Source organism: Danio aesculapii, chromosome 1 (assembly GCF_903798145.1).
Source record: "Danio aesculapii chromosome 1, fDanAes4.1, whole genome shotgun sequence".
Lineage (NCBI taxonomy): Eukaryota > Metazoa > Chordata > Actinopteri > Cypriniformes > Danionidae > Danio > Danio aesculapii.
The window spans coordinates 34,104,541-34,112,551 of NC_079435.1; the positions used below are offsets into that span (position 1 = coordinate 34,104,541).

General features: G+C 41.0%; 1 long non-coding RNA gene across 1 annotated transcript; it reads right to left on the bottom strand.

Annotated features, from left to right (window-relative positions):
* Positions 1-734: 734 nt before the first annotated feature.
* On the bottom strand, positions 735-7,375 carry LOC130230111 (uncharacterized). Its single transcript, XR_008837918.1, has 3 exons — positions 7,287-7,375; positions 4,430-4,797; positions 735-1,246 (listed from the first exon to the last, which is right to left on the bottom strand). It is a non-coding gene; the product is annotated as an uncharacterized LOC130230111 (long non-coding RNA).
* Between the last annotated feature and the right edge of the window lie 636 nt (positions 7,376-8,011).

Genomic DNA, 8,011 nt, shown 5'->3' on the forward strand with positions numbered 1-8,011 from the left:
GATCCTCTGACCAGCTCTTTGTCTGTTACGGTGATCGGCAGAAGGGAAGTGCCATATCTAAACAGTGGTTGGCCCACTGGATAGTGAATGCCATCTCCCTCGCTTATCAGAGCCAGGGTGAGCCGTGTCCCTCGGGGGTGAGAGCGCACTCCACTCGGAGCATCGCATCCTTCTGGGTGTTAGCACGCGGCGCCTCACTGACAGACATTTGTAGAGCTGCGGGTTGGATGACACCCAATACATTTGCAAGGTTTTACAATCTGCGAGTGGAGCCGGTTTCCTCAAGGGTATTAGGTAACCCTTGGTGATTGAGGAAACGATTTGGTTGAGGTGTCGAAACACGCTTGCTGCGCCATTCTGCATAACCCGGAGATTCATGCGCCTTTTCGGCTTTGTCAGTCCTGTTCCCCATTTGGCGAACACTGCAGAGTTCCTCCGAGGCCCCCAGCATTTGACTCAGCTGAAGTAACTTATGGGTATATCGCAGTGAACAACACGAGTTGAATCTGAAACCTCAGAAAGTGGGTACCAAATTGTCTGTCATTGAACTGGCTTAAGGGCTTGTGGATTGCTATATGGATTGCTGCATCAATACTTTGGCTGCAGATGTTCTGGTACCCTTCAGCTAACTAGTAAATGACTAATAAACTTAAACAATGGGGCTTTACAGGATTTTCAATTCAATTCACCTTTATTTGTATAGCGCTTATACAATGTAGATTGTGTCAAAGCAGCTTCACATAAAAGGTCACAGTAAATAGGAACAGTGTAGTTAAGTTTGTAGTGTTTAAGTTCAGTTCAGTTTAGCTCAGTTCAGTGTGGTTTAATAATCACTACTGAGAGTCCAAATATTGAAGAGCAAATCCAACGATGCGCAGCTCTACAGATCCTGAAACATGCAAGCCAGTGGCGACAGCGGAGAGGGAAAAAAAACTTCACTAAAGGCGGAAGTGAAGAAAAAAAACCTTGAGAGAAACCAGGCTCAGTTGGGCACGACCATTTTAATTTCTCCGCTGGCCAAACGTCTTGTGCAGAGCTGCAGTCTCAGTGGCGGAGGCTGGAAGCTGGCCTCAGCGAAGACTCGTCTGTCTCTGGAGCGTCATAGGAAACAGTCTCATGTTCTCCATTCTTCCATGACCATCGCAGTAGCTGCTCAGGATTCGGCCAGGTCCAGGATATAAAAAACCTTGGGATCATCTCGTCGTTGGTCTTGGATCGAATCAGTGACTCTGCATAGTCTGAGGGCCTCGGGAAGAGTATCCCCAGGTGGAAATGGAGAATAAAGAAAATAATTAGCGTAGCTGATGTTCACAGTGTATATCAGCAAGATGCATAACCTGTGTGGAAGCCCCCTAAGTGGTGCACTAAGTGTATGCTTTACTGAACAGATAGGTCTTTAATCTAGTTTTGAATTGGGAGAGTGTGTCTGAGCCTCGGACGTTATCAGGAAGGCTGTTCCAGAGTTTAGGAGCTATAAATGAGAAGGCTTGACCTCCTTTACTCGACTTTGCTATTCTAGGTACTACCAGAAGTCCTGAGTTTTGAGATCTTAAAGAGCGAGTTGGATTGTAGCGAGACAGAAGATTGGTTAGATAAGCAGGGGCTAGATTATTTAGAGCTTTATATGTAAGAAGCAATATTTTAAATTCAATACGAAACTTAACAGGCAGCCAGTGTAAGGAGGATAAAATTGGGGTGATGTGATCAAATTTTCTAGACCTGGTTAGAACTCTGGCAGCTGCATTTTGTACTAATTGAAGTTTGTTAATAGAGGATGCTGGGCAGCCAGCAAACAGAGCATTACAGTAGTCCAGCCTAGAAGTCATAAAAGCATGGACTAGCTTTTCTGCATCTGAGATGGATAGAATACTTCGTAACTTACCGATATTTCTCAGATGAAAGAAAGCAGTTTTTGTGACATGGGAAATATGATTTTTAAAAGTTAAATTGCTGTCTAATATGACACCCAGATCTTTTATAGTAGAACTAACGCTAACTTTGTATCCCTCTAATTGTAGATCGAGTTGTGAGATCTGCTGTGTACAGGATTTAGGCCCAATAAGTAATAATTCTGTTTTGTCTGAGTTTAAGAGAAGATAATTGTTGGTCATCCAGTCTTTAACATCTTTAATACACCCAGTTAGCTTGGACAGATTAGACGTCTCGTCAGGTTTAGTTGAAATATATAATTGAGTATCATCTGCATAGCAGTGAAAGCTGATCCCATGTCTTCTAATAATGTCTCCCAGGGGTAGCATGTATATTGTAAACAGTAAAGGGCCTAAAACTGATCCTTGAGGCACCCCGTATTTTACTGGGCTGATTTGTGAAGGTTGTCCATTTATATTTACAAACTGGTAAAGGTCAGATAAGTATGACTTAAACCATTGTAGGGCCTGTCCCTGGACACCTGTAGACTTTAAGCGATTAATAAGGATACCATGGTCAATGGTGTCAAATGCCGCACTAAGATCGAGTAGAACTAATAGCGAGATGCACCCTTGGTCAGCAGCTAAGAGTAAATCGTTGGTTATTTTCACTAATGCAGTTTCTGTACTGTGATGAGCTCTGAAACCTGACTGAAACACTTCAAAAACATTGTTGGTCTGCAGAAAGGAGCATAATTGAGCAGAAACAACTTTTTCTAGTATTTTAGACATAAATGGAAGGTTTGAAATAGGCCTATAATTAGCTAAGTTGCTGGGTTCCAGTTGTGGTTTCTTAATAATAGGTTTAATAACAGCTAACTTGTAAGGATTTGGAACATGGCTTAAAGATAAAGAAGAGTTGATAATGTTAAGAAGAGGTTCTCCTATAACAGGTAGCAATTCTTTCAGTAACTTTGTTGGAATTGAGTCCAATATACACGTAGCTGATTTAGAGCTATTTATAATTTTGTCTAGCTCTTCCTGTTCTATGATTTTAAAGCACTGTAGGTTATTTAGATTCAGAGGCGTGTTTACTGGATCTGAAGTATAAGGCGGTGCAGAAAGTTTAATATCTCCTATTTTCTGTCTAAAGCCTTCTATTTTATCACTGAAAAAATTCATGAAGTCATCACTACTAATTTGCGGTGGAACGTTTTGTTCCAAAGATGACCGATTATTTGTTAATTTAGCGATGGTGTTAAATAAGAATCTAGGATTGTTTTGATTATTTTCTATCAGTTTGCGGAGGTGCTCAGCCCTGGCAGATTTTAAAGCCCTCCTATAGCTGGACATACTGTCTTTGTATGCAATTCTAAAGACTTCTAAATTAGTTTTTTTCCATTTACGTTCCAGGGCACGGGTTGCTGTTTTGAGAGCGCGGGTATGACTATTATACCACGGTGTAGTTTTATTCTCTCTAGCCTTTTTTAGTTTGATGGGTGCCACAGTATTTAAAGTGCTAGTAAAGATGGCATCCATACTGCTGGTTACTACATCAAGGTCATTTGCGTTTGCGGGTGCATTTCGAAGTAGAGAAAGATCAGGTAAGTTATTTATAAATTCATCTTTAGTGGATGGAACAATAGTTCTACTAGGACGATATATCGGAGCGGATCTGCTAATTTCAGGTAAACACAGCTTATATAGTAAGAGGTAGTGGTCTGTAATATCATCACTTTGTGGTATAATGTCTACATCAGTGACCTCAATTCCATAAGACAGAATTAGATCTAGTGTATGCTTTAGGCGATGAGTTGGACCAATAACATTTTGCTTTATTCCTAGTGAGACCAGCAAGTCCGTAAACGCGAGCCCTAATGTGTCGTTAGCGTCATCTATGTGGATGTTAAAGTCTCCTACAATTAGTATTTTATCAGTTTTAACTAGTAAGTCAGAGATAAAATCAGAAAACTCTTTTAGAAAATTGACATAGGGTCCTGGAGGTCTATATATGGTGATTAGAGCGAGAGATAACATAGGTTTTTGCATAGTGTTTGGAAGGACAACATTAAGCGTTAGTACTTCAAAGGAGCTAAACATAAGTCCGTTTCTCTGATTAACATTAAGAATATCACTAAAGATTGACGCGACTCCACCACCACGACCAGTTTGACGAGCCTCATGTTTATATAAGAATCCTGGAGGAGTTGCCTCATTTAAACTAATATAGTCATTTTGTTTCAGCCAGGTTTCAGTGAGACAGAGTGCATTAAGATTGTTATCTGTTATTATTTCATTTATGATAAGTGCTTTAGGTGCTAGTGACCTGATGTTTAGGAGACCAAGCTTCATGAAATTTGTATTTTCACTTTTTAGTGTTTTTCTGGTTTAATTCTTAATAGATTATTTCTGGAGCATACAGTACGTTTGTTTCTTGATCTAATAATACGAGGAACAGACACAGTCTCTATGTGGTTAGTTAGGTATGCATTACTGTTATTTATGTGGGACGAATAGGAGTCTGTGTGGCTAAATTGTGAATTTTGTGAATTTTTACTTACTAGTCAGATAGAGCGAAGTATTCTGGTGATGTTGTCCGACAGGAGTTCAGCTCCAGCTCGACTGGGGTGCAGCCCATCAGCGCGGAAAAGCCTAGGACGCTCCCAGAAAAGATTCCAGTTATTGGCAAAGAGCAATTTCTGTTCTTCACACCATGTTAATAGCCATTCATTCAGAGCAAAAAGTCTACTGAACCTTTCATTTCCTCGGCGGTAGGTAGGAAGCGGTCCAGAAACGATGATCTGCGTGGCGGGCGAAGTGCGTCGAACCGTCTCGATCAGGCTCCTGAAGTCCTTCTTTTCAGCGAGAACGGCCTCACAAGACTTTGAATGACTCCTCTACATGGTCATGTGCTCGCCTTGGGCACATCCTGCCAGATGTACAATTTCGTAGAGACAAAGAGAAAATAATCCATACGAATGAAAGACAATCTCTTAAAATGTCAAAACTAAGGCAGATGTATCGTTGAATAATATGCCATGGTTTTCCTTATCTGCTATGTTTATTCCAACCAACCAGGTTAATTAATGTGTTGTTTTAACCCTTATAGCAGATTAAAATTATCTGTATGTGTCTGAAATGTATGATGTCTGGTATTAAACGAAAGCTAGTGACATTTGCAATACATTGGTGTACATGAAAAACTAGTAGCACAAACAGTATTCGTCTTGTAACCTTTGATGTGATATAGTCGCAAAACTTACCACGAGAGTTCTACATGCGGTCTGTTAATTATTGACCCTTTCTATGATGGCACGGGGCGTGGCCCCGCCCTTCATGGCAACTGCTCATTGGAAGACAGTGCCATGGGGATGGACCAAACCAGGTCGCTTAAAACACCCTGCAACAAAGAAACTTTGCTTTTTGCATTAGCTGGCTTGCACATGCTATTGCTTTCTGCCCTCGTTTGCCTGCTCGGACACTGCGCCGCCACGCGATTGGGTCACCACGAACTCTTCATGCAAACCTCTTAAGTTTCAGTACCGCCGAAACTGCACGAACTTCCGCAAACCGACTCTCAGCAGTCCGTCATCTCGGTAACCCAGAACGACCCACTCACGAGCGAGGAAATGCCAAGGACGTCACAGAAGATACCAGCCAATCAGGAGCACCGTGTTTCCCCGAGGCCAGCCGGCGAGGGAAAATCGACTTCGGCAAAAAGGGCGCAAGTACCACAAACTTATGTTGTCTCTTGCTGATCTGGTGCAGATTGATCTTAAGCAGTTAAAGATAAGCCATATCTCTGCTTTTGTGGTCTCAGGTGTTATTCTAAGATCTTGTAAGAAGTATTAGAATTAATTTGGGATGGTTGTTCAACTCATTTTGCATCCTCTGAACTGCCTGTGTGTATGTGTGAGTGTGTGTGTGTGCGTTTGTTTGTTGTTTGCTTATTACATAGTTTGTAATAATGTATCGTAGTGTAGCTCAATAAATCGTGTTCTCATTTTGTAAGAACTGTGTTCTTGTTTATGTGCTTCTAAGTTATTGCCTCGAGCTGTAGATCTTGTTGACCTTGCTAAAAGTTAACCCAATACTGTGTTATGTTATTATCGTTGGCCACGTAAATAATATTAACAAGATTGGTAAAATACGATGTCTTCTATTTGCAGTACAAATGGTAGACAAAGTGTGAATCTTTTAATCTGATTCAGTCTGACTCAATTGAATCGAATCAATGATTTGAATCTTTAAGATCCGGTTCATTGAAATGAGCAAATAAATCCCTGATTGATCTTAAAACGTAGGTTGATCCCCTACACAGCAGAGGAGTCAGGTGTTGGCCCGTTACGTTGTTGGCATGCCCGCAGGTCAGCCTGCGTTCTGGGTATAGGTGCCTGCTATGCGTGATCCCCGCTGGCTGAACGGGGGACTGAACGCTTTCCCAACGTACTGTAGTATTAAAACCTATTTTACTGGGTTATTGCGACTCCCCGAAAAATATTCCTGAACAGGTAAGTAAGGGCCAGGGGACACGTTGGAAGACTGTGTTTCGGGGCGTTGTAGGTGCGCTCGCTCTACTGCGTGACACACCCTTCGCCAGGGACGCAGTAAGGTTCTTTCGTTGTGGCGTTTTCCATAGATTTCCCCATAGTGGAAGTTTCCACATAGCATTGGAGATCCCCATCTGAAGGGAAACGCTACGGTTACTAAAGTAACCCTTCGTTCCCCGAGGGGGGGAACGGAAATGCTATGTTCCTTCACCACAATGATTGTCCCTTAGCTGTTGAGCGTGAAAGTCTCTTCAGCTAGAAAAGGATGACGAGCATGGCACTGGCTGCGTCTTTATTGCATGACTGATTGTCATTGACGCCAGCTGTGCACTCTGACGCTGCCAACTCATTGGCATTTCATTGGCCCATTTTTACACTCTTTCAGATGATTGGTTTCTGATGAAATCCCCATAGTGGAAGTTTCCACATAGCATTTCCGTTCCCCTCCTCGGGGAACGAAGGGTTACCTTAGTAACCGTAGCGTTCTGTCTCAGTGTATGTTTGACTCTTCCTCTCTTCCACCTCCTCCTCTTCCAATTCCAGACTCCAGGAGGCTTTTTATAGGAGTTGATCTCACATGTAACTGTTGCCTGTGACCCTTAAAAAGACAATTATGTAAGTTTTGTTGCTACAAATATTAGCTTTAGAGAGTGCTATTAAAATAAATAAGTGCTATTAAAAATACAACAACATTTATAAAAAATTGAACGTGTGTATTTTTCAGTTTTCTTAAGGACAGCTGTGTGCCGACAGATGTTTTTGTAATATCATCCGTTTGTGTTGTCACATTCAGTTTCCAGAGAGTCAGTCTGACAAGACTTATAACAACCCACCAAGACTGTTTTCTATAAAAAGTTCACACACTTACTCTGTATCACTCCATTTCTTAAGACTGAAAACCCGTAAGGTCCAACTTGAAAAATCATCGGGTTTCCACTGTGTTCTCTCTAAAGTATTCAGTCATCTTAACAGCTTAGCTTCAAATCCCGCACGTGACGGTTAACTCGAGGTAAGGCTCAAAGTATCGCGAGATCTACAGTCTCGGAAAGCAGTATGGATTTGAACGGCTCTCGCGATACTTTGCTGGCCGTGCATGCAAACACACACACACACACACACATGCGCGCACAGAGTGAAAGAGAGAGAGACAGAGAGAGAGATCAGTTTGTGTAATGCTCCTTCTTGTCGAGCAAGGGTTGTGTATTAGGACAGGCTATTAACAGATAATAGCTTAATTTGTGCACAGATTTTTGTCACAATAATATTATGTATTTATACGTAAAAGCAATTGTATTTGAAGTTTTGAAAAAATAATACATTATCAATATTGATTAAATGTGAGTATTTTCAATGCTGGGAAATGAATAAATTACCAACAGTTATTTATTGTAAGTAATTTCAACAAAGGCAAATTATTGAATTATTATTGTTGATTAAATGCAAGTATTTTTCATTGTTGGGAAATGGGTAAATTATCAATATTTATTTATTATCAGTTTTTTCAACAAAGGCAAATTATTGAAGTATCATTATTGATTCACTGTAAGTATTTTCAATGTTAGGAAATGGGTAAATTATTAATATTTTTTATTA